The sequence below is a fragment of the Hemicordylus capensis genome, chromosome 5, assembly GCF_027244095.1.
Source record: "Hemicordylus capensis ecotype Gifberg chromosome 5, rHemCap1.1.pri, whole genome shotgun sequence".
NCBI lineage: Eukaryota > Metazoa > Chordata > Lepidosauria > Squamata > Cordylidae > Hemicordylus > Hemicordylus capensis.
The window spans coordinates 168,891,217-168,918,802 of record NC_069661.1 but is presented as its reverse complement, the minus strand read 5'-3'; the positions used below and the strand labels follow the sequence as shown (position 1 = coordinate 168,918,802).

Genomic DNA, 27,586 nt, shown 5'->3' with positions numbered 1-27,586 from the left:
AAATATGAGGGCACAGCTCTGACTATTTGCAGTACCTTTGTAGAGACTGTTAATGGAACTGCCCTGGGTTGATTGCTGAACACCCCAAAAATTGCATCTTGGCATTGTATGGAGAAATTAGCTCTGGGTAGGACAGTTCCACATCAGATTAAATTTACACAAAGTTGTGGACCCAGGAAATAATTGGACTGAGGCAAGGTTGAAGTTTCAAAAATCAACAGAAGGGTTTATTGAAGGGAGGGGTATAGCAGGAAGAAATGTGTGGTTAAAACAATCCTATTAAAAGGTACATTCAACTGCAAAGAGACATTTTAGCTTAAAGTCCTAATTGGATGAATTCCTAGGTGGACTAGAGGAAGAGGCTTAGAGAAAGAGGCAGCTGGATTTAAGAAAAAGGAGCAGGGATAGAGATGGGCCCAGAGAGTAGCAAACATTCATATTACCTGAATGTCTACTGGCGCAGAAACCTCAGGGCTGCCTGAACAACTGAGGGACTCATTTCTCCAAGGTAGCTCAGTCGAAGGTTGAGAAGACTGGAGGGGTTGGGTGATAGAGATGAATCCATGGAGTGCCATGGAACCAGCTTCCTGCGATGGTGAGGAAGACTGGGCAGACCAAGTTAGACCAGAGAATTGATCTGGAAATTGGAATGAAAAGCTGGACACAGCCTGGTGTGATCTCCCAAGCTGCTGGTAACTTCAAGGTATGTGTGGGTCGCAAAGGAGTACACTAACTCAAGAATCCAGGGGCAGATAAAGCCCAAAATGTGTCCTGAGGGAACATTTCAACTGACCTTCTTTCTTGGCTGGGGGAGTTCTGGGGAAGCTCAGAAGATCCCATTGTTTGTGTCTGCTGTACTGCAACATAACATAATGTGTGAATAAGATGATACAAATGAAGTGGTTGAATGTGCAAACACAGAAATTATTTTTGGTCAGAAACACCTAGTAAACTAATCAGAGTTTTAATGGACACATCTGTGAGTTTCTATGGTCCTCTTAGTCTCCTGCTGATAGGAGGGGAGTTGCATTAGCAAAGCCTTATCTGACTTTCCTGCTGAGTTAATGGTTTTTTAGCTCCTTTGAGGCATCTGTGGAGGGGAAGGGAGCCAAAGGAGGTTCAATCATGCAGAAAGACCTAGAATGGAGAGTTAACTGTTGTGAGTTAACTTCGGGAGTCTAGGCAGGTATCCCAACCTGGGAAAGGCACAAGGTGAGCTCCCTTAAAATTTGGTTCTTTTGCAACTGCTAAATCTAGGGGTAACTACTGTCCCACTGCCTACTGAGTGACCGTTCCCTGATATGACAACAAACAGGAAGCTCACAATGTTGTGAGGTTCCTGAGCTTGTCAAAAGTGAGACACATACACCTGCAGTCTCAAACATAAGCAGAGAGGCGGAGCCAGCAGAACAGCCATGCTAGCAACAAGGCACAGTGCACACTGCAGTGGTACCACTTTAGGCCAGCTTTTATGTTTTCTTCCGAATGATTGTTTTACATCTTGAACCAGATATCAGAGTATCTTTTTGAATGATTGTGTGAACCACTCTTGGACATTAAAAACCTTCATTTGGAGCATATTTTTCAGCATCCCTTCTTAAAGTGTATTCACTCTTAGAAATTTTCATATATCATAAGGCATAGATGTAAGTCCAGGCCATGCAACTGTGTATTTCAAAGTAACAGGAGAGGCAGCCACACCTATTTTCATAAGTGAAATATTAGAAATTACAGAATGGTATGACAGAGTTTACATAGTTTAGTTAGTGCATAGTATTTACGTCACCATGATACAAGGAAGAGACATCATACTTCTAACAGTCTGCACACTTTGTCTGTTTCCTTATTAGTTAATAACAGTCAAGGGTGTACCACCCAAGGAGTTAGAGAGCAGAACATCAAGACCCAAGAAAGGCCTCAGGCCTCTGTTCCTACAAGGCAGTAGATCCTTGGAATTTGATACCACAAATGCCTTTTCCACCACTTTCCTTTTCAGAGCAACCATAAAGAGATTTCCAAAAATACAAGAGCATGTGCAAACCTGGAGGGTATCTCATTCTGAGCACTGTTTGAAACAGCTATTGCAAGAGTTTTCTTTCATGTAACTGAGAAGGGTGGGAAACAAAGCACAGAAGTAATGCAAGTGCCTGAATGAATGCAGTGAGATCAAGGTATGGGAGTAAAGAGAATGACTGGATTTGTCTAGGCAATATTACATTTAAAGATTAGGGTAGTTGAAGCATTTTAATATAGAGCTGACCACTCTTGAAAAACAAAATTCTGATAAGTGGGCAGAGGTTCCAGAACTTAGGGGGTGCTGCCCAACAGTAAATGGTGAAGAATGTCTAGAGGGTAGAACCCAGTGGTAAAAGTATTTATTTATTTGAAATATTTATACCCTGCCTCTCTAGTACACTACTGCTTGGGTGGCTCACAACAATAAAAGTAATAAAATTAACCAAATTAAGTAAACAAGTTAAAAGTCAGGTTAAAAACCACAATCAGTATTAAGTTCAAATAAAAAGTCATATTAAAAGCTAAAAAATAAGAATTATAAAAACTAAAAAACCTACCAGATATAACCAAAGGTGGAGCATCAGTGTAAAAGTATCATGTCCAGTGATGCAGCCTGCAGAAAATGCTACATTCATTTAAGGTACATAGCTGTTCCTTGAGCGCACAAGTCTCATGGCTGACCCATCTGCAGGGCCTGCCCGTCCACTAGGCAAACTAGGTGCTCATCTAGGGCACCAAACAGAGAGGGGTGCCAAAAGCTTAGGCCAAGTGCTACCTGCACACTGCCTAGTGCACTACCTGCACTAGGCATGCACACTGTGGGATCAGGCAAGCATGTGCTCCCCATCCCAGTCACCTGCCTGGCCACCCAGCTATTATAGAGAGATATTCTTATTCTCACTGCCTCCGCCCACCACTCTTGCCGCTGTCAGCTGCTTCTGGGCAGCTGGCCTGCCATTATAATCATATTACTGTGGTGTGCTGTGACATCATTATAATGCTCCATAGCAGGCCAGCTGCCCGGAAGCATCCAGCAGTGGCAGGAGTGGTGAGCAGAGGTGGTGAAAAAAGCAAGTGGGCAGCCAGGCAGGCATAGGGGATTGCCCACCTGGCAGGAGGCACCTGTCTGCATGTGCAAAGGGGGTAGGGGACATCGAAACCAGGCTTCAACTGAGGTGCTTCCAATCCTTGGGCCGGCCCTGCCCATCTGTGAGGGTGGCAAATTCTCCAACAGCAAGGGAGGCAGCAGTTGTGTGCCCCTCCATATGGCCCTCACCACTGCCACTCTACCACTGCTACTTCTTCCTCCATTTCCTCTCTGTCTCCTAATGTGTCCTTTCTTAATGGCAGCAGCACCCATATTTTAACTCTCCTTGCTGTTCTTATACCTGAAAGCAGGTGGATGAACATTTAAAAAAAAAAAAAAGCTTTGGAGGAGAGAATACTGGGAGCCTAGAATGTGGTGCAGAAGAAGCTGCTCTCTTGGGGCCCAGATAAGATGCCAAGGGCCCCCTAAATCCGGGAGCTGGCTGTAGCTACTTATATGTATACTCCTCACCTCTCTGCAGGCTGAATTGCTTCTGCTGTCAGTGGCCAAACAGGAAGGTGACTGAGCAGGTGAGCAGAACAGACAAGTGTGTCTGATGGCCAATGAGAGGGCACAGTGTCAGGTGGCCAGGCTGAGCATGGGCAGGCAGCCAATAAGACTGGAAATCTGGTGTGGTGGCAGGCTTATATGGAGTGACCCAGCCAAAACGGCTGCTCACTACCCATTCATTATCACTACTTCTCTTCCTCCTGCAGATACTGTAGTGCCACTTATCGTAGCCCATGGCTGAGGCAACAAACATGAGTTATTTCATACATATGCTTCTGTCCCATCCTGTCCTCCACTCAGTACACACATAAGTATTATTTTTAAAAAGAAAATCCACTTAATGGAGATGGGGTCAGAAAACTGGATGTGACAAGAAAAATGGTTTTCCCCCCTCCCTCATCTGGGGAACAGACACTCCAAACACAGGCCATCCCACCGCCACAATCAATTGGTAACCCTATTTTAATAGGAAATGGAATTTGTTCAAAAGATTTCCAGCTCTGTTACTGGAAAAGGAAGCAAAGCATTTTCCCCCACCATGAGATGGTGTGCTTATACATTTATTTCATTTTTCATTACTGTATTGTACCACAATCACAGTTGTAGTAGAACAGAGATATATTATTCTTGACTGTAATATCCACATGCTTGTCAAATTCAGTTTCCCACAGATAGACATATCTTTAATTTATAGTGAATGCATAACCTCCAACCATCAGTATTTTATACCCCAAAATTACCTTCTCAAAGTATCAGCAATTTGAATCTTAGTAAATGATTCATTTGCTGGATTCAAACATCATGGGAAACCTCCTGTTTTCTGCAATACTGCACCGTGAACAAATCAAATCTTACAATTCCACTCCTCAGGCATTATGCCTAATATGTATAGCCAACATGAGTGAGACAAATGAGAGTGTGCTGCCTACCCACTACCCACAGACAACATTTAGTGCAGTCAAGACTATATGGCAACACATGTGAAACTGAGGATTGCCAGATTTATGAGAACAGTGGAGGATGGTGTCAGGCAAAGGGGGTGGTATATTAAATAGTTTGTATGGAGTGCATGCATTTTATATTGGGGACACAGGCAGACCTTTGGTAAAAATATACAAGGAACATTTGGCATACATACAGCATAAGATCAAACAAAACCGTGGGTGGTGCATGTTAAAGAGAAACATCAAAGGAAAGCAGTGAGTAGAAAGTTATCCATTTTGGCTGTGGAGGCAGATGTGAGAAAACAGAAGATATGGGAAGCAATGTACATAGAACAGCTGTGTCCTACTATAGATGTGAAAGAGGAAATGAGGGAAGCGATGAAATTCAATGGCTATTGAGAGAGGGTGTGTATTTTCACTATCTTATTATGAGACACTGGGGTTTTGCAACAGGATTGGCTGACACTGATAGTGTAACATGATTGGCTATTTGCTGTCAGTTTGCTGAGTCATGATGCTTAGCTATTGTATTTAAGAGCATGTTGCAGCCACTAGTATGTAGCACTGAAGCCGATACGTCACATCAAAATGACTGCTAATTTTATAATTTATTTTATGCATTAAAGAGGTCTTTGAGAAAGTTTGTGCATTTATAAATGTACAGCCTGAGCAGCTGGGAAGCCGGCATTGCAGACACATTTCTAGACCCAAGTGGCACCAGTCCGAAAACACAGCAGCAGCAAGGCTACATTTTGAGAAGGCTGCCACTGGCCCTTATATGCATAAAATTGGGAGGAGTTAAGGGGTTGGGTAGGTAGGTTTTATTAATAGCCCCTCACTTTTCTTCTACCACCACAGTTTGAGGACTGGTGCTGCTCCTGCTAGCCAGCTGCAAACTGCTTTTAGACAGCTCCCCTCCCACTGCTCTTTTTCTTAGTGTACACTTCTGATGCAAAATATGAGTTTCAGCTCTATTCTAGCGAGTAAGCGTGACAAGTATTCCTAGCTGATCCTAATTCCCCATTAATTAACATTTCTTTGTTATATTTCTAGATCACTCTTTATCATTCCCCAAAGAAGGTGAGTGAGTTAGCATCCACTGTCAATGTCCAGCTCATTAAGGAGAAGAGCATATCACTCATAACACAAGTCAGAACATGATCACATGTGATTTGTCTTGTTAGATTTTGAAACAATTCAGTACAGGGGACCGAGTAAATTTTAAAGGTCTTTCTTGTTACTGTCTTTACTTGCCCAAGGGAAATTGGCTCAGCTTCACAAAATGTTTCATAAATCAAAAATAACTGGAACTCACATTTACTACCTATTAATGACATTTCCAATACCTATGGGATGATGCGGGGTGGGGGAGAGTGAAGGTGTAAGCAAAGAGAAGCACATAGCAGCCACCTTAACAAGATTTTTCATCACTTTAACTTTTGTTTAAATGTTAAATGTGTATAAAATTGATGTTTTAACATCTGTGTGCAGAACCAGATACAAAAGATAATTCCACCTGAACCAATGACCAGTGTGCATGCACTAGATACCCTAAAGCTTACAGGAATAATAAATGTAATCACCTAGCATCAAATATATAAGCTTCCTGGGCACCTGCATCTGGGACAATATTGCAAGCCCAGGGATGTACTGGAAAATTAGTTGTGTGCACTTCAAAAGAAATTAATCTGGACTTCTATAAAACAGCCTTCCACAGGAGACTGTCATTAAACTGATTGATGCTTTGTTCAAAATGCACAAATATCTGCCAAACCAATATTCCAGTTTTTGCAGGATGATATTAAAAGTCTCTGCTAGTGGCAAAATATTAAGCACATGGCACAAATGAGTACATCTGAGAAGCATTTCATTTCTGTTTGTATATATTGAGAATAAAGCTTCTACCACAGAAATACACCTCTCTCTCCTCTGCAATATGCCATTTTTGCAGAGTTAGTCTCTGCAGCATCTGGTCAAACCTTTATAAGCATCGTCAATGAAAATTTTAAAAGTGTTTTTTTTAAACCTATATACAATACTGTCCTATTATGGATGTGCAAACTGGTTCAGTTTTGCATGAGCAGAGGCCAGCAGTGGTGTTTGGAGGAGGTTGGGGGTGGGGATTGGAGAAACCCCTGCCTCTAATGCTGATGTCTCCACTGCTGCTGCCTCTGCTGTCCCCACCAACAAAGTACCCTTTCTCTCCCCTACTGCCTTAGTATAGGGAATGCCCCTTTATTTGTAAAGGTGAATCCTCGCCAGATTCCACTTTACAAGTATATCTCCCAAACTAGCCCACGATCTGGTTCAGCACGGTTTGATGGCTGAACCAGACCTGATCAGATTCGACCAGACTCAGAACCAGACCAGCCAAACCAGTTCTGTGCACACCTCTCTCTATATATTTTTTAAAATTGAATATGTGCTATAGGCTGTAGAGTACATAAGAACAGCCCTGCTGGGTCAGGCCCAAGAGCCATCTAGTCCACCATCCTGTTTCCCACAGTGGCCAACCAGATGCCACTGAGAGGCCCACCGGCAAGAGATGAAGGCATACCCCTCTCCTGCTGATGCTCCTCTGCAACTGTTATTCAGAGGCATCCTGCCTCTAAATCTGGTGATAGCATATAGCCATATAGGTTGCTGATAGACCTCCATGAACTTGGCTAATCCCCTTTTAATGCCATCTAAAACTAGCAGCTATCACCACTTTGTAGTAACAAATTATAAAATTATGCACTGTGTGAAGAAGTACTTCCTTATGTCCTGTCCAGAAGACCTGGCCATGGGAGGAGAGCTGGTCTTGTGGTAGCAAGCATGACTTGCCTCCTTAGTTAAGCAGGGTCCACCCTTGTTGCATATGAATGAGAGACTAGATGTGTGAGCACTGTAAAATATTCCCCTTGTAAGATATTCCAGAATGGGGATGGGGCCACTCTGGGAAGAGCATCTAGGTTCCAAGTTCCTTTCCTGGCATCTGGACAGCCGCACCAGTTTGGAAGTCCAGTGTTTGGACCAGTTCAGCAGCAGCGGGGGGGGGGTTACCTTTCAGGAGCAGGGAAGGTGCCCTTATCCCACCCCCATGTTTCCCCCACTGGCACGGGGCTGCTGCATACCTCCCTGCATGTGAACACACACACACATGCATCGGACACTTCCAGTTTTATGCTGCAATGAGGTATGCAGCAGCCCTGCACCAGAGGTTTTGGTGGCAGCTGCAGCGGGGAAACATGGTGGGGGAGTAAGGGAACCCTCTCTGCTCCTTAAATTTAACCCCCACCTCCTAACCGTCCGACAGTTTGTGCTCATCCTTACTTGCTATTTACTCATAACTCCAGATCATTTATAAGGCATGGAATAGTGTTCCTGTACCATGATGGTTGTTAATGCTTGTTTAACCAAAGGTCACTAATGTCTCATAGGTCATATACTGGATATTGCCATCGGTGTGAAATGCAGACATCTGTCAAATTCCAGAAAATGTCAGCTTTCATGACAAAATGGTCTCAATCCAGCTAAATTTAAGACATTACTGAAGTTGCAATCTAATGAGTACATCCAAATAAGCTTCCATATAATTGTGCCACACATCTCATTGGAAACAATGAGAATTACATTCATTGTAACTCACTCATTCCATTGATTGCAGTGGGATTTAATCATGCTTAAATATAGCTTCATTGAGGCCCCTGTCTTTAGTCTCAGATCCACTGGTTTGGTCTGCTAAACATCGCATTTCTCATCAAGCTGGCCAACATCCAGGCTAACAATGTGCTGGCAGAAGGAAGTTTTCTATCATGTAAGGGGATTCCCTTTCTATCATGTAAAGGAACTGGCAATTTTGGCCAATTCCTCCACTTTTCTCTGCAGCTATCTGTGCTTCTGAAAAAAATAGACCCTTGCATGTTTGGGCGGGGAGACATATATTTGGAAGGAACAGGTGACTGCTGAGAGAAGGGGCACTTCCTGACATTGTTTGGAATTTGATTGATGATTACACTACATACAAAGAGGCGTAACTAGGGAAAACGGCGCCCGGGGCAAGCACTGAAATGGCACCCCCCCACTGCGCCCCCCCCATCGCCCCCCCAACATACTACATTATACTTAGGTTTTTCCTCACAAGCGCCCACCGCCGCCGCCAAGCCAGGCCACTGACTGGCCGCCAGGCGCCAGCAAAGCAATGGGGGGGGGGCACAGGCGGCGCGGAAGGGACCGCTCGTGGGGAAGGGGGCACCGACGCGCTCCCTTGACTGCTGCAGCGCTGCTGCACTGAGCAGGAAACATTTGTATTAACAAAAATTTAAAAATTTTTTTAAAAAAATTGGTCATGGCGGCGCCCCCCATGTGACCAGAAAAGATGGCGCCCGGGGCACGTGCCCCCCCTGCCCCCCCTATAGTTACGCCTCTGTACATACAGGTGGCAGTATCCAGTATATGACCTATGACACATTTATCATAGACGTTAAACATTTGACTTGATTTAAACATAGAACTGAGAATTTAAACATTAGTATCATTTAGAAGCAGAATGGTCTTAAACACAGTTCCACTGTTACCTTACCGCCCACCCTTTAGAAGCTTGTTGTGAAGGATTCCCCTTGCTTGTAAGGGTTCCCCCTTACAAGCAAGGAATCCTTATCGGATTCCCAAACCGGTTCAAGCTGGTTCGGTCAATTGGACCAGCCCAGTTTGACCGAACCAGTTCATGGACCTGCAGTTCAGTCCGAATTTGGACCAAACCATGAAAAATGGTCTGCAAACAGCCCTAACTGCAACCTAATCCATTTGTTTGGGAAACCTACAACTATTTGTTTCAGAGACCTACCTAGCCCATTTATCAACCCATTTGTTGATAAAAATAAAATTATTGTATCCTAAGCTTTGATACAAACTGCTTTATTTCAGTACGTTCATAAGAATGTATGTGTCAAACAATTATTGAGTCAATTGACTATAATGATAGTTCCCTCAGAAATAGGGAGCAGTCCTCACTAATTTGGATCTAAAGAAACTTCCACAATATAAAATGAGTTGGTGCTGCTTTTGACATCTCTCTTTTTCCCCCTATGCGAGTGCTTTTGGAATGATTCCCATAAAAGAATCCGCACGGAAAGCATTACATTAGAACTTAAATCCATATAAATATTTCAAGAAGGTCCTGTGAGCTGCTATCTAGAATCCTGCCAGCTAGTATTTGCATACATTTCCAGAAAAATCCTACTTGGATTTTCAGTTTCATTATCAAGTTCAATCTGTTTTCCTCCAGAAGAACCATTCTCAAAGCACTTCTGTAGAAGAAAACATTATTTCAGAAGTGGACCTTAGTGTTGCCTATGCTGGAATAAGAGCCAGTATTATTTTTAAAGACCAATTTTATTTCATCAGCCTCTATCCAATTTCATTTCATATTAATAGATTCATAAAATTGAAGGTTGGAAGGGACTATCTACTTTGACCTCAGAAATAAATAATGGCCAATGAAATCTGCCTAGATATTTTTGAGTGGAGCTCCAAAGACCCAAACTCCTGAACTATATGGAATTCTAATATTATTTTTCTCCAACAGCCTTATGCCTAAGCCCCAACAATATAAATAAAAAACTTTGCATAATCAATTATATATTACACATTGCATTCATGATGTTATGAAGAACACCCAACAAGTAACAACGAAGAAGTCCAACTTGCTCATTGAAATGAAGGATTAGTAGATTTTTGTTACATTGCAGGCCCATTTTTGTTACTTACTTTGAAATATGAATATATATAAGTGATATATCTATGAAGATATTTTTCTTTCATGCTAGAAGGAAGAAGCAATGTTCAAAATTGATCACCCTATAAACATTGGAAAGAGGGAAAGAGGCAGCATTCAGCTTGTTGGAGGGCCCCAAAACGAATATGATATATGGTTTTTATGTGTGTAAATAAATATAATTTATTAGAATGAAATAAAACATCCAGCAGTGAAGGTAATACCTGGGAAATGTGAGCACTGCCTTTCTCGGCTGCAGCCAGATTAACTTGTAAATTCAGAAGGCTTGCTGTATTGTCAACCACAGCTTGGGCCCTATAAAACATTCTCACAAGTCATAACCAACACTTAAATGTACTTGTTAATTAGTGACAAATGGCAAATACTGAATATGCAATTGTTCGGACTTGCTCTTGTGAGCTGTATACTTCAAATGTTTCAGTCATGCCCCATGGCAAGCTGAAAAGTAATAGGCTGCCCAGAATGCCTATTATGGGATGTTCTGGAATGAATGCAGTTCTTCATAGCCCTTTTGGCCTTTGGAATAGCATAGTAGACATCAGGCCTAGGGAATGGTTCTTCTGACAGCTCTGCTGTTGCTATGTTTTAGTTTAAGATTAAATTAAAAAATATATTGTTTATTGAACAGTTTAATACAATTACAGAAGAACAGGCCACTTCTATACATAAGCAGACTAAGCACAATGAATCCCAAAAGGTATAGATGTCAATTATGAAAACGTCATGTCGTTTCTTAGAAAAAGAAAACACTTAATAAACCAAAATTATTGGGCAAGACGTTGCATGCTAGGGTCTATTGTCCATTCAGTCAGAAGTCTATATCTAGCAGGCAGTGAAAACAGCCTTTCATTTTCAGTGAAAACTTTCATTTTGATAAAATGAAAACTTGTTTAGGAAATGGAACCATGACTGATTTGGTTATGTAATTTCCCCCTGCCCTATGGGGTGGGGGACAGATGAGGGGAAAAATCCTATATAATAATTTATAGATACTCAGCAGCTTTGTGATATCATCTCGAATAATGTTCAAGTAAACATTTGTAATTGTTAGGAGACCCACATCTGAACAATCTGAGAGTACAAGTATTCATTTGTTAGTTTAGTAATTATAATAGTCCAATTTCATGGTGTATTGTAAGTTATACAGGTAATAAAGTTTGTGCCTTTCCCACACCAGTCATGGGTCATTATTAAAGGGTTAGGAGAAATGATGCAGCAATTTTCAGTTTTTATCAGGTGCAAAATTTCCATATTCATTAGGTGGTATCTCAAATAACTTGCCTATCTGCTTTCCAACTGAACATTTCTTCACCATAGATTTTTTAAAACCTCTGCATTCTGCTCCACTGAGCCCACTGAGAATTTACTGTTTTATAGTAACACTTATATTATTTTCTCAGCACTGAACATTATAAGCCAAACAGCTTAAAACATTCAGTGGTGGTATTCAGAAGGTCACTTAACATGGATTAGTTACTACATGCCAAGCATACTTAGCCAGGGAAGTAAAAATGTAGGATAGATAGATGCTTCCACTGTCTTAAGTGTGCTAAGGTTAGAGCACTATATCTTGACTGATTTGTGAGTGTGGCCTTAAAAATGGGGATAGGTGAATGCAAAGGCACAAACAGGAAACAGAGTCATAGAGATTAAGAGTTCAGGAATATAAATATGCCAATTTATGAACTCTACAGACCTGCAAGAATTACTAGTGCAATCCTTTATATTGGAATATGCTAAAGTAACAATCTGTTGGGTTGTTTTTTTAAAAAAATTGGTAATATATAGTAAAAGAGCTGATAACCGATGTACCTTACAATGGAAACAGTGACTGACATCCACTGTGCAATGATCAAAAAGATACACATAAAGTCACATAGCTGAGTGGATGCTCAACACTGCTCAATCTCTTGCGCTCTCTCTGCTTATGTGAGAGTTACACTTGCAGAACAAGGATAATGGATAGCTTTTCATGTCAGCCAGTATTTCAGGTTTTGATACCCTATATTGTACAACTCAATTGTGAGTTAAGGTTAAGAAAGAATTAAAGCAAGGAATTTTGGTGAAGCAATATGACCTTAATATTTCTGTAGGTACAATTCAAGATCCTTATTTACAAAGAAAACTTTCTGTGTTGCCAGCTTGTTGGAGGCATCAAAAGCTTTTAGTTCATGGAAAGAGGGCAATTTTACAAAGTATACAGGAGCTGAGAAGTTATTATTTTACAACATGTATACATATTTAATGTTGAGTATAAGTTGACTGACATTTTAATACATCACTAATGTGTGTGTGTTGCTCATTGTCCTCTCTCATATTTAACACTTTTTACAGATAAAGAAAACACATAGCACCACAACATTTATTAAGCTTTGATAGCTGTGATACAATTTCTTTCTTCTCTGCCACCATTGTGTCTGCTCAGTGGCATCTAGCAGACCTTTCCAGGAGGCGAGGGTTCTTTTATAGTTTGATCCTTGTGGGGACCAGGTAAAACCCTTGGAGGCCTACTTTGACCAATTTGCAAGGGAGGTGTGGAGGCCGGGCAGGCGGGTGGGGAAGGCTGCACAAAACCTTCCCCCCAGACAATCCTTCACCATTGGTGAAGGAGTGCCGATTGCGCTCCCACATAATCCATGCTGATGCACATAGTGCAGATTGCTGGAAGCCAGGACAATGCATACACGTATCCCACAATGCACCGTGTGATGTGTGTGATACATTGGAGGATACCTCCATGAGATGGGCGCTCTAGGTGTGCATTCATCTCTGTGTGCACTCGGCCTGCAAGGAGCCTGAGCACATACACAATCCCTGTGTCTCAGCTAAAGGCCGGGCTTAAAAGTGGGATTAGATGGACAGGCAGGCAGTGAGGAGCAGGCAGGCGGTTAGGCAGCACAAATCCTGGCGTTGCACATGAGCAGCCTAACCCAGCCTATCCTGATTAAGGTTGCTCAAGAGAACAGCCATAATGTGTAGATAAAACCACTTGCATCCATGACAGCTTGGCCTCCAATAGTACATACAGAGCCCTTTCTCATGATTAAGTGGGAGGGCTTGAGGGAAGGCAACGTGGAAGCAGCAGAAGCTCACCTACCCTGCAGATGATCCATGTGGAGTTGCTGGGTGTGTGAATTGCACACCCAGATGTTCCACGGCTGCCATGGGAAGCATGGAGGTGTGAGGGTTGGGACGTGATATTCCGGCCCCTGGAAATCCCACAATGCACCACACAAGTATGTGGATCCCCCCTCCCCCAGTGATGGGCTGGTGCCTGTCAGTGTTTCAGCAGTGGTTGAAAGCAGCCAGCACTGACCAGCACATGGTCAATTAAATGGGAGCACTTTCTCCCTTAACCACTGAAGCACTGCTAGGATCCATGCAGCTCCTGGTGGTTCCCACAGGCAGCCAAGCCCAGGCTTGGCTGCCCTCTAAATGTGACAAGGACTTCCAGGGCCCCTTTTTGTTCTTTTTCTATATCACTGAGTTTGTTCAACTTCAAAACATGGATAGGATTCTTGGAGTTGTACAGCTCATGACTTGCATGCTTGACCTTTGTTTATCCCAGTGATGCAGTTGCAAATTCAGAAGTGCAGGTGCTCTCCATGACAGCCCGCATGCCCACCCAAAAGCCAGAGAAGCCAAGAAGTACCAGTGCTCTGTCCCTGTGTGCCCCCCCCCACGACACCCCTGGTCTAGCCTAGTTAATCAAGTCAGCTAAACCAGTTCTTGCGGACTGGATGGCAGAGGTGATCAGTGCCTCTCTGAGGAAATATACGAAACAAATAATGTAAAGGATCTGAACAGTGATACGTAACAATAAACCAACAGATCCGATAATATAACAAAAAACAAAAATACAACTAAATATATAAATGCAAATTATATTAAAGGTGAAACAAACATATGTGTATAATAATATAAGTAATTCATACAAGTAAATCACATAACATCCAATCAACAACAGAAATATAAACATAGAACAATAGAACAGTATAATATTTCCCAAGTGTGTAAGCACAAGAGCTTTCCGGTAACGTTTGCTGTTTCGATAGACTTTTTCAAGTGCGCATAAAAGTTCAAATTGTTTTTTTTAATAGGAAAAAACATCTTCTTTATGTTTCTGTGCTGAATAACAGATCCTTTTTTCATGGGAGTCCACAAGTCTTCTTCCACCATATGTCTATTTATATTCACACACACACACACACACACACACACTGTCATAGTGATTTACTTAGTATATAACAAATAAAAACTGTTTTATATATAATGCTCAAAGCTATAAAGTGTTCCTGATTGGTTAATAAAATGCATATATTTGTAAATATTGTTAACAATCTATCGTAAATAGAATTAAGAATGACCATTGATGACATCAAATAAAATACTGTGGTTAAATGAGAATAAAATGTTTACCCCTATAAATAATTGTGGTTATTATTATTATTACATATTATAAGTCACTATATTCTGTTTTAACTAAAATCCTTACCAGTCAAGTTTGTCCAAATATTCAAGCTTATAAATAAGTGACATAGAGTAACTCACCAATATAAAGCTCTCATCTAATGTGAACAGTATTTCCCCAGGATTATCCAGAACCTGTCTCCTCAAAGGTTTCTAACAGAATGAATGACTTGTGTTCAACTACAGCTATTTATACCAGCTGTGTCTGTTGATTAAGCTGAAAGGCTTTAAAGAAGTTAAATACTCTATATATTAAGAATCAAAAAAGCAGTCTTAAAAAAGGATAATTAATTCTTTATAGGTATGGTGATAAATCTAGATGTTCATTGAGGCCCATAGGGGAAATGGATTTTAAAGTAAAAATCCAAAAGGCCTCTCTTTGGTTTAATTTAGAACTCAACTCTTCCCCTTTTCTTGCATTAATTGTCACTCTTTCAATGGCAAAGAATCTCATTGTCTCTGGTGAGTGTTTGAATATGATGAAATGGGTAGTAAGGGGAGCCTCCATGTTTTTGATTCTAATTTTACTTTTATATTCTGTAATTCGAGTTCTCAGAGGTCTACTAGTCTGACCTACATAAAAAAGACCACAGGGACAGACAATAGCATAAATAACATCTGTGGATCGACACATAGTAAAAGTCTTGGGTATAATTTTCTTGTCATTAGCTGGATTAATGAATTCTTTTGTTGGTAAGCATTCATGACAGCCTGCGCAATGTCCACATCTCCAATGTCCCCTTACATCTGTAGTAATAATTTGAGTCCTAGTGTCATGCACTGGCTTAGGATCACAGTATCCAACCGCCTCCCTTCCTCTGATCCCATTCATAGGCTGTGGAAGTGGCCTAAGAGGTGCTGGTGAGGGGGTTTCTCACCCTATTCCTCTAGGAGCTGTCAGGGAGAGGCGTAAGACTGCTCCACACCGGGAGACTCTAGGGCCAAATCACTCCCATCTCTCCAGACCTCCTTATCTCTGGCTATTTGAGCCTTAAATAAAGCTCTGCAATCAGGGCAATCCCAGCCACCCTCTCCTGACTCACCCTCTCAAATGTAGCTGCCTGCATCCTCCCTCCTTCAGCTGTTGAGGCCCTGCCTTCTCCTCTTTGCCATGAGGAACCAATCTGTTGGGCCATACTGGCCCATTCACTGTCTGTGGATTCCTGTGTGTCGTGGCTCTCCCTGGCAATCGTGTAAGGTCCCAGCTGACTTTGCCTGTACCCAGGGGCTGTATTGCCTCCATCTCCTTGGCCTCCTGACTGGGTGAGTACTCGGGCCCACCCACAGCCAGCGGGAAGGCGCAACACCTAGATATATCTGAATGGACTAACTAATCTTTTAAATGGTATTTATGACAATATCCAACAGATGGAGGTAAAATGCACCCAGCTAGATCTTGAATCAAATGCCAATGTTTGAAAATAATTCATCTAATGGCCCAAACTTTGGAGCTTAATTAAAGAGACCAATAAAGTTTCTTAAGCTTGTCATCATGATGTTTTTCAAAGAGTTGGGATCTGGAGACTTCATTTCTTTGCTATCTCTAGAACATGTTTAGGTTAGCCTCTAGATGTTAGTAAGGATGCATATGCAGCTCTTTGTTGGTGAAACACTTGAGAGGATGTGCAATTTCTTCTCAGACTCACAAATTGATGAAATGGTATATTGTATTTAATGTGTGTTGGGAGAAAACTGTCATAATGTAAAATGGAATTCCTAAAATGAGAGCTGTCCAAGGTACCATGTTTATATTTCCATTATTTAGATTCTAGTAAAAATATTCAAAAATGTTATGTGGGTACACATTGACAGATTTGGACAACTTCTGTTGATTCATTAACACTGTAAAAAATGGCTGTAATATTATCACCTTATCTGAATTTATGGATAGCAAAAGACTAGCTCTGCAAAACCACTGGAGTCTGAGAACTCTCAGCACTGGGAGCCTTAGGCTCTGCAGCTTGCAGTATCTCTTTCTCCATAGAGAAAAAGCTTAATTTAATACGTATCACCAGGATCAATTTTCACTTCAAATGTAAATAGTGGCCTATACAAAAGACAACTTACAATCATCCTATTGCTTATGAACATCTGAGAGTATGAAGTTAGGAGTCATTGGAAGAGAGGCACTGATGTTTCCATTCCTACAGACCGAGATAATAAAATGTAAATTCTAGCCTAAATGCCTGTAATGTATCTTAGCGGGCGCTTCAACTAATACAGAATATAACTTATTTAGTCCACTTGATTTCTTCCTTAGGGCACATGTGCCAGGTAGTGGGCAAAAGCTTCAAGCATATTTCCATCCAGATGTATGGATTTCTGGTAGTTTTAGTCCTGGTAACACTACAGATATTTTTTTTCTGTGTTCTACTTTAGCAACAAAGATTGGCAGGAAAAATTCAATATACATTTTCCTGATTGAAATGGAATAAACCATTTGTTACTTTGATTCTGAGATTTGCCTCATCCCTGAAATATTTTTTGTAACCAATTTTATTTTGATGAAGAACGGTTATTAAAATCATTAAACAATTGGTAATTATTTATAGTTTCCATCAGACTGAAGAGTTGTGTTGACTAATTTTTCCCTGGAATTTGTATGTTTTAGTAATTATAATTTCTGTGTATTCATATAGGCATCTCTAAAACAGTCACTAGGTAAATCTTTTATGAATGACAAACAGGCAGAATTGCTCATGGTTTTGAAGATAAAGTATCTGCCTTTTGTTGTATATGATCAAAGGAAATTTTAAGGGGTAAGAAAGGTTCCCTCATTGCATTAAACATCGTCACATTTCCTATAACTGGCACAGAATTAATTATGGTGCCTTACCAGTAACCTTATTACACAGTGCCCACATAAAGTGATTTAGTGCATGCCATCATTTAGAGCCAATGAAGCAAATTAAGTAATTGAAGAAACACTAGCAAAACAGCAAAGCAAAGCAATACCTATTAATAGCAAAGTTTAATAGTCTCATTAAAGATATCTCAGCAAAGATTACTCAGTCTATCACTTCAGTCCCTATCCAAATCTTCTGACTACATTCACAGTCTCTCCTGAATGTTTCCAGGAGCTGAATGGCAGGTGCCTCTATCCCAAAACAAAAATGGATCAGTATAAATTACAGACATAAATCTGATCTGTGACTCCCTTCTCAATAACAGCTTGCTAAAAATGCTCTGGGCTAGTGCTTGCTAAGAATCGTAATGATTCCTCTTCTCGCTTAGAAGCATCTCACTTCCTTTGCACTTTTCTCCTCCATGTGTAACTTAAATATAAGATGGCCTGGCTTTGGCTTCATGCTCTGCTGAGATAGATATCTGAATTTCACCTGAATAACTAAACATATATTTGTAGATATTCCCCTCAGGGGATGGAGCTGCTCTGGGAAGAGCAGAAGGCTTCCAGTTCCCTCTCTGGCATCTCCAAAATAGGGTTGAGAGAGATTCCTGCCTGCAACCTTGGAGAAGCCGCTGCCAGTCTGTGAAGACAATACTGAGCTAGATAGACCAATGGTCTGACTCAGTATATGGCAGCTTCCTATGTTCCTATATAAGGACCTGCTTTATTCTCAGTCATATTGGCTCATATTCTGAGCAGGGTTAGAAGTGTGGAACAGGAGTTGTGTCCATGGAAGAGGCTGCAACAGAACTCAACCCAGAGCATTGCCAAACAGTGAGCCATGTGAGAGGGTGAGGGAAGCAATTTTAGCTGCTCTCTCATCCCTCCAAAACTACTTTCTGACCTCAGAAATATGTCCCTTGGAGCTATGAAATATGTCCCTGATCCTCAGGGACATAATTCTGAAGTTAAAAAGTACTTTTGAAAAGAGGAGAGAGAGCAGCAAAAATTGTTTCCCCTCCACCCACATTTAGCTGCTTGGTGATGCTTTGGGTTGAGCTCTGATGCAGCCTCTTCCATGGAGGCAGTTCCTGTTCCACATTTCTAACACTACAGAACATGTGAGCCATTGAGTTCAGTGCTGCCAACACTTACTGTCAAGCAGATCTCAAAAATCTCCCAAGCAGGATTTTCTACACTGTCACAAGAGGTCCTTAAAACTGCAGCTATCAAAGCCCTAGTTTAGGTGTTCGTACCTCTTTGGCAGATTCCAGATGGTGTTGCTTGGAGACTGTTGCTCCACAAAGTAAGAGTTAATGTATGGACTTCCACATGGCTCCATACTGCTTCCAATGCTTTTAACATCTGCATGAAGCCTCTGGGAGAAATCATCAGGGGATTTGGTGCAGGGTGCTAGCAATATGCTGATGATGCCCAAATCTATTTCTCCATCTCAGCTTCATCAGGTAATGGCATAACTTCCCTAAATGCTTGCCTGGTGGTGGTAATGGACTGGATGAGGGATAACAAATTGAAATTGAATCCGAATAAGATGGACGTACTGACTGTGGAGGGCGGGGGTGGGGTGGGGTGGGGGAAGAACTCAAGAGATGGTTTAGATCTGCCTGTTCTGGATAGGGTTACACTCCCCTGAAAGAACAAGTATGTAGCTTGGGAGTGCTCCTGGATCCAAAACACTCTCTGGTTTCTGAGGCAGTGGCCAGGAGCACTTTTTTATTGGCTTCAGTTGATACGTCAGCTATACCCATTTCTGGAGGAAAATGACCTCAAAACAGTGGTATATATCCTGGTAACCTCATGGCTTTACTACTGTAATGCCCTCTATGTGGGGCTGCCTTTGTACGTAGTTCAGAAACTACATTTGGTGCAGAATGCATACAACAGCCAGCCTGGTCTCCAGGACAACCCAATGAGACTGTATAACACTGATCTTAAAAGAAGTGCACTGGCTGCCAATATGTTTCTGAGCGACATTCAAAGTGCTGGTTATTACCTGTAAAGCCCGTAACAGCTTGGGTCCATGGTACTTAAGAGAGTGCCTCCTTTGTCATGAACCCTCCTGCCTATTAAAATCATCTGGGGAGGTCCAGCTACAGCTAACACTAGATCATTTGGTGGCTACTCAGGACTGGGCCTTCTTGGTGGCTGCCCTGGGGCTCTGGAATGCACTCCCTGTTAAAATCAGAGTTTCCCCATCTCTGGCTGCTTTTAAAAAGACCTTTAAGATGCACCTGCTTTTTCAGGCTTTTAATTAATTTTAATTGATTTTATATCCTCATTGTTTTAATCATTTTATCCTGTTTTTATTTATTTATTTTGTACACTGCCTAGGGATGCATATGTCAGGTGGTATAGAAATATGATAGACAGACAGATAGATGGATGGAATAATTCTAAACTAATAAGCATGCAATGAACTTTTACAGTTCTCTCCAAAATGACCTTCACTTGTACCTTTATCATATCAGGGGGAAATTGGAATTGGAATCCAATGCATCCATACATTCTGTCAGTTTGAGAACCTGAATCATTTTCTTTCAAAGTAATTCATAAGTTTTCTAACACAAGGAGTAGTACAGTATAGTACAATAATTGTATGCCATAAAACCTAGCAAGTATGCTTTTTACACATTACCCTTCTGATGCAATACACAAATTTCAGAAGAGTACCCCATTACGTCCAGTCTGTCTCCCCATACACATACTTAAACCCCAAATAAAGCTTCTTGAAGATGAGCCCATGTTGTCCTATCTACAACTAGGGGAGTTGAATTCAGAATCCAGTGCCATGTCCCACTACTCTGCTGCTGGAATATCTAAGACTGAGTATAGTAGTCTGAGCTCTTGTGTGCATAGAACTAATATCATGGGACAATCTTCTGGAATTAGAAAGCCAATAGTAACAGCAATCATCTCTGTAAAAATATTGCACAAAGCCAATTTCATAACACTGTTCTTCCTCCTTTTGATATCTTTGTTCCTTGCCTATGGGCCTTTCAGAATTGCCAGAAGCACAGCAACTGTTGGCACTCTGCGGCAGCCTCATGACAACAATGAGGGCAGCGAGTTAGATGGCTTCACCAACTTGGTTAGCACCATATACTACACCCTATACAGTAGTGCACTTTACTGTTTGGCCTCCCATCAATAAAGCAGATGTGTAGGATCAGCTGCCTATTCTAGGGGTGTACACGGAACCATTCTGAGCTCTATTCTAGGAGCGCTGAACCGGTTCCATGGACCGGCATTAGAGATTGTTCAGAGGGCAGGGGGGGGGGTTTCTTTAAGGAGCAGGGGAGGTGCTGTCTATCTGCCAGCCCCCACACCATCACTTTCCCCCCTCTCTCTAAAAGCCTGCTCTGCATCACCACGCACGTTTGTCGGCCATTTGCATGGTGATGCAGAACAGGGCATAGAATGGGACGCTGCTGTCCTGCCTGCCCACTTTTAGAGAGAGCTCTGGTTAGGGAAACGCAGTGGGGTAGGGGCTGGCAGATGGGCAGCTCCTCCCCTGCTCCTTAAAGAACCCCCACCCTCCAGGGAGTGCACGGAACTAGTTCTGTGCACATCCCTAGCCAATTCCATTAAAGACTCACTGAGACCCAGGATAGTTTCAGACATGTTTATCATGGTAAAATCCATGCTTTTAACATATGTGATGTTTGGCATGGCTGATGGTTGCACTTCTGGTCATTTCTGGTCATCATGAAACCTAACCTAAATTAGACTGAATCCAAGCACTTTAAGTAAATTATCAATGAGAAAGCCCTGAAAACAGAAGACCTGTATGTGAAAAAACTGATGTTTGTGTTATGCTAGTGTGTACAGATATTTTGTCTTTATAATAAACCAAGTAACTATGGACCACATCAGAGTAAAATTTTTACATCTCCATTCCATTTTTTAAAAACCAAAAAACTATGTTACTATGCAAATGATTCTTGCCAGAAGCAGACTTTTAATATAATGTCATATGGCAGAATTTGAAATTAGGCATATATGACTGCTAATGCTCTGAGAGCCCTGCTAACTGCATCTGATAACTAAATCTGTAAATTAGAAAAATCCTTTGGCTTAGTGCTCCCATCAGCCTTGAGGAACTGCAGTCTGAAAGCGATTATATATATTGCTAACAACTGTTTCTAAAGCTGTTGACAAAAGGTAATGCATGTCTATTATTTTAAGGTTCAATCTGCAAATGTGATCAAGGTAATATCTACACATTTTGGTTGGTTGTATTAAATGTGGGGCATTATAAAATGGTGTTTATGCACATTTAAGTAATGTTCGAAGATCTTTATCTATGCATTTGTCATATCATAGGGCCATTTGCAAAGATGCTAACTATCACTCCCCCCCCCCCCCAACACATTGAAGCATATTATCTTTGTTTCTAAACCTAAGAGGGTACTCAACACTGAAAGTCATAATATTTGAGTGCAAAACTCACTGACATTTGAAAAGAAGGTTTTGGACAGGATTTGATGATATTACTTCCTTTGTGGAATATAAAGATGTGCAATCCTGTACAGGTCAATTGGGAATGTTGTAATATTTGCACAGACAGTTTAAAGAAGATATGTCCAGAATTATAAACAGCCACCTGATTATACTGTTGCTATTGCCTTGAGCCAACAAAATTTCTATTCAGTGCGACTCAGATTTAGCACCCAGTAACTGAATGATAGGATAGGACAGGGCTGCTAGATGTTTAGTTTTGAGGCCACGAATTTCCACAATAGAAAATATTGAATCCCTGGACCAGATCCATATCTAGAATGGGAAATATAATTGGGGGGAAATAGGCTTGATTGTTTCATGTCATGCCTTTCTGGCCTACTTCATATATTTCGGCCAGTAATAGCATCCTTCTGAGTGTCGGCCAGGACGGTGTGAATGATAACTTGCATGAACCATAAAATTATGTGCATGTTATCAATCTTTCACCAAAGGAGCAGAAGGATCACACAGATATTGTATAGCTCAGACAGTATATCATGTATGAATGCTCTGGGGTCCAGACTAGGGGTAGAAAGATCTATCAAGCCTATTTTCCCTGTAGTATATCAAATTCTGAACCTGGTCTCTAAATTGTTTTGATCCAGGCAATTTAACCAGCAATGAAAATATTCAGATTGTGAATCAGGAAGCTGCAGTTAGTTTGCAGATGTGGTCACTGATAACTGACATGATCTGCATATTATGTAGTAATGTGATGATATAAAGTTAATAGGTTTGCTACCTGTGCAGCAGAGCCACATGGTCAGGGGCATGGGCTTTATTCCTAAAGTTTCCAGTCCAACTTTGACTCATTTCGGACAGTAACCTTCAGTTTACCCTGTTGCTAAAAGAAATCAGATCCAAAGAAATGTCTGTGATTTAGACATCCACAGCTATCCGATGTTGTGTTAGCCACATATAGAGGCTGCTCTCACTACCAAATGGGGATGGGCTGGAAGGAAGGCAGGATCCTATCTTCCTGCTACCAGATGACCCGAGCTTCCTTTTGGCTGTATGAGTGGACCTCATAATCTGCAGGGGTTCCATTCCTACAAATTTCCACAGAAAATGATATCTGAAGTCAATGGCAATTGTGGGTTTAGATTCCAGGAGGGCAAAAAAGGGCCAAAAACACAATAAAAATGCAAAAATTGGAGAAGTAACATACCATGTCATGCTCTGCAGTTCTCCCTCTGTCCAGCAATGCCCCCTCCCAAACCAATTGTACTGATTTTCTGTGAAAAAATCAGAGGGTTTTTTTAAAAAGTTTTGTGTTTTTTTAAGGAAAGAGCGACGAAATGGTTCTGGTCAACAAAATGGTGGCCAGAAATGACCTTGGAAGTCATTTCCAGCTACCTAGGAACCACAGATAGCTGAATTTTAATCCTTTTTAAACCTGTATATACCAAGGCCAGGTGCACATGGCCCAAATGCAGATATGTGAAACCACGGGTACTGGGACCACATATAACGAGGTCTACAGCATTCTCCATAGCTGAAATCAGGAGCTGGGGGCTTCAGCTATCCCACAATGCATTGCATGAGCAGCAGAGACCAGCCCTCAGTACCGCAGAAGCTCTGCTCTGCCTGGCCCAGGTTTCAACACAACTCTATAGTAAACATGGCTGCCAGGTCCTAAGAGCTCAAAAACCCAGCGTGATCATCCAGACAACCGAATTCTGAGGTAGGACAGTGGGTATTTGTGTTCTACCTCAGTTTAGACCTGGGTTAAAAGGCTGGGCTACCCACTTAGGCATGAGTAGAGTAGGAGAAAGTAATGCAGCTCCACATGAGCCTCTGTACCCTGATTTACCTTCTCCTACCCAGAAATGACTGGTTGTGAGAACATGCTAATAGTTCTTGAAAATAGAAACATATGCTTTCACTACTGCAGTTAAATACACCAAAATGGGACTTCTGCTTGATCTTAAAATGTGTTTCTGCACTATATTTTGTGATAATTTCCCACACACAGAAAACTAGCATGTTGAGGAGCTCTAGCCCAAGGCTTATCTCTGACATGCTAATTTTCTGTGTTCAGGGAATTGTCCCTTAACACTTGCAGTTCAATCATATGCATCCCCCACCTGAAGTATTCAAAACATAGGTTTGCCATAACAGTTTCAAGTCTCTGTCCTGGGATTCTAGGGATTATAATAAGGACTGTTGAGTAATATTATTATTATTTATTTACACAGTCAGACAGGTGTTATTGACTGGTTTGTTTTATCCAGACATCGAGTCCTTCCCAAGGACCTGGGATGGCTGAATTTTATTGTCAATGTTGTTGCTGTTATAGATATTTTTACAGAATATAGGCTGTTCCCAGTAAAGTTGCTTTTTGTAATTGGCTGATGGTGATTTCTGTGGCCCCTATGGTGTTGAGGTGCTCTTCAAAGACTTTTGGAACTGCACCCAGGGCGCCAATTACCACTGGGATTATTTTGGTCTTTTTCTGCCACAGCCTTTCAATTTCAATTTGTAGATCTTTGTATTTTGTGATTTTTTTCTATTTCTTTTTCTTCTATTCTGCTATCCCCTGGTATTGCTATGTCGATTATTTTAACTTGTATTTCTTTCTTCTCAACTACAGTTATATCTGGTGTATTGTGTGGCAGATGTTTGTCTTTTTGTAGTCGGAAGTCCCATAATATTTTTGCATCTTCATTTTCGACAACTTTTTCCATTTTATGGTCCCACCAATTTTGGGCCACAGGTAGCTTGTATTTTTTGCAGATGTTCCAGTGTATCATCCCTGCTACCTTGTCATGCCTTTGTTTGTAGTCAGTCTGTGCAATATTTTTACAGCAGCTGATTAGGTGGTCCACTGTTTCATCTGCTTCTTTACAAAGGCGGCACTTGCTGTTTGTTGTGGGTTTTTCGACTTTTGCTCTGATTGCATTTGTTCTTAGTGCCTGTTCTTGTGCAGCCAGTATTAAACCCTCTGTTTCTTTCTTCAAGTTGCCATTCTTAAGCCATTGCCAGGTCTTGCTGATGTTTGATTTTCCAGTTATATTGTGCAAATATTGACCATGCAGGGGCTTATTTTTCCATTTTTCTGCTCGGTTCTTGACTTGTTCTTTCTTGTAGGCCTGCTTTGTTTCATTGGTGTTGAATAGTTTCGCATTATTGACCATTTGAAGTGCATCTTCTTCACTGTCCTTGATATATTCTTCAAGGCCTCTTTTCTCCTCGTCTACTGTTTGATGGACCTGCAGCATTCCTCTTCCACCTGAGCTGCGAGGGAGGTAGAGCCTATCTACATCACTGCGGGGGTGCAGAGCATGATTGATGGTCATGATTTTCCTGGTCTTACGATCTAGCGTCTCTAGCTCTGCCTGGGTCCAGTCTATTTTTCCTGCAGTGTATCTGATAACAGGTATAGCCCAGGTGTTTATGGCTTGTATGGTGTTCCCGCCATTGAGTTTGGACTTGAGGATTTTTCTAACTCTCCTGATGTATTCACTTCCCATTTTTCTTTTAACTTCAGTGTGTGCAATGTTATCCGGAGAATATATCTGGAGAATCCCCAAGTATTTGTAATGTTCTTTCTCTTCCAGGTTCTTGATGTTGCTTCCATTGGGCAGTTCTATTCCTTCCGTTTTTCTTTTTTCCCTCTGTCCATTATTAATGCAGCACAATTGGCTAGTCCAAACTCCATTGCTATATCACTACTGAATATATGGACAGTGTTTAGCAGTGATTCGATTTCTGACTGGGACTTTCCATACAACTTCAGCTCGTCCATGTACAGCAGATGGTTGGTTTTACTTGATGTTTTAGATGTTTGGTATCCGAGGCCTGTTTTGTTTAGTATTTGTGAAAGTGGGGTCATGGTGATAACAAAGAACAGAGGGGATAGTGAGTCCCCTTGGAAAATGTCTCTTCTAATGCTAACCTGTCCAAGTGTCTCACCATTGATTGTTAACTGTGTACTCCACATGCTCATTGCCTTTTTTATAAATATCTGAATGTTTTTGCTGACACCAGTTGTTTCTAAACATTTTAGTATCCATGTGTGAGGCAATGAATTGAAGGCTTTCTTGTAGTCAATCCATGCAACACTTAGATTTGTGTTTCTTCTCTTGCAATTTTCTAAAATCATTTTGTCAATCAGCAGCTGGTCTTTTGTGCCTCTGCTGTTCAGGCAATTTCCTTTCTGTTCAACCGGAAGCTGTTTGTTAGTTAATAAGTGTTGCATCACTTCATCTGCTATTATTCCAGTTAATAATTTGAAAATGGTTGGCAGGCAGGTTGTTGTTGTTGTTGTTATTAAAACTTTTATACCGCCCTTCCAAAAGGCTCAGGGAGGTTTACATTAAAACACTATTAAAATCTAGGGGTGTGCAATTCGGGTTTTTTCTGAGGTGTGAATTCTCATTCTATCATAGCAAATGAGATTTTTTTCAATTAAACAACTCTCATGACCCCACTTTCACTTTTTCACACCTCAATTACTATGAATAATATGAGGAAGTAATCAATTTAGCACATTTCACCTTATGAAGACAAACCTCATAAAAATAAATTCACCAAAATTCACCCCTCTGCCCAATCACTCTTTAATTGGGGATGGGTGGTAGCCTCCACCCATTAGGCACTATCTACCAGCCCACCCCACTTCTTTGGGGCAGATCCACTTTCTGCCCCCAATCTGCCCCAAAGACACCCAAACTTCAAATATTCTCAAAAAATCAGCCCTCTGCCCAATCCCCCTGAAATTGGGGTGGTAGCCTCCACCCATTAGGCACTACCACCCCACCCCACTATTCTGCCCCAGGCCCCACTTTCTGCCCCAATCTGCCCCAATCTGTCCCAAAGACATGAAAATTTCAGAAATTTGCCAAAAATCAGCCCTTTGCCCAATCCCCCTGAAATTGGGGTGGTAGCCTGCACCCATTAGGCACTACCATCCCATCCCACTCCTTTTGCCCAGATCCCATGCTATGCCCCTGAACTGCCCCAAAGTCACTAAAACTTCAAAAATTCGCCAAAAATCAACCATGAACCGAATCACCCGAATTTTTCAGGTCCGAAATTCGGGTGATTCGGCTCGTGCCCAAAAAATATCGGGGGACATTGGGGGTGATTCGGTTCGGCCCCGAATCACCCAAAATTGTTCGTTTTGGGCACAGATCGTTCTGTGCTTGAAATTTTTTGCACATCCCTATTAAAATCACATTAATATGTGATGCTTCACTGACTAGGCTATACTTCTGCAAGGAAAAGCTCATTCTTCTCTTTTCTAACATTATCTATTTCTGCTGAGGAAAATCCCTTACCGTATTTATCCAAGTCAAAGATTACTCTGAATTTACGACAACCCCCTTAAAACCCAGAGGTTAGATACAGGTTATACCTGCATTTACTCAAAAGGAACAGAACTCTGAATTTTAAATGACCTCCTGATT

General features: G+C 41.4%; 1 protein-coding gene and 1 long non-coding RNA gene across 5 annotated transcripts in view; one reads left to right on the top strand and one right to left on the bottom strand.

Moving 5' to 3' along the window:
- The window catches only part of LOC128326631 (uncharacterized), a 42,979-nt gene extending 28,033 nt beyond the window's left edge, over nt 1–14,946 (bottom strand). For both annotated transcript variants that reach the window (XR_008308161.1, XR_008308160.1), the window contains exon 1: nt 14,888–14,946. This is a non-coding gene — a long non-coding RNA (uncharacterized LOC128326631). The remainder of the gene's footprint in view (nt 1–14,887) is intronic.
- The window catches only part of KCND2 (potassium voltage-gated channel subfamily D member 2), a 506,409-nt gene that overhangs the window by 331,692 nt on the left and 147,131 nt on the right, over nt 1–27,586 (top strand). The gene's annotated exons all lie outside the window — the stretch shown is intronic.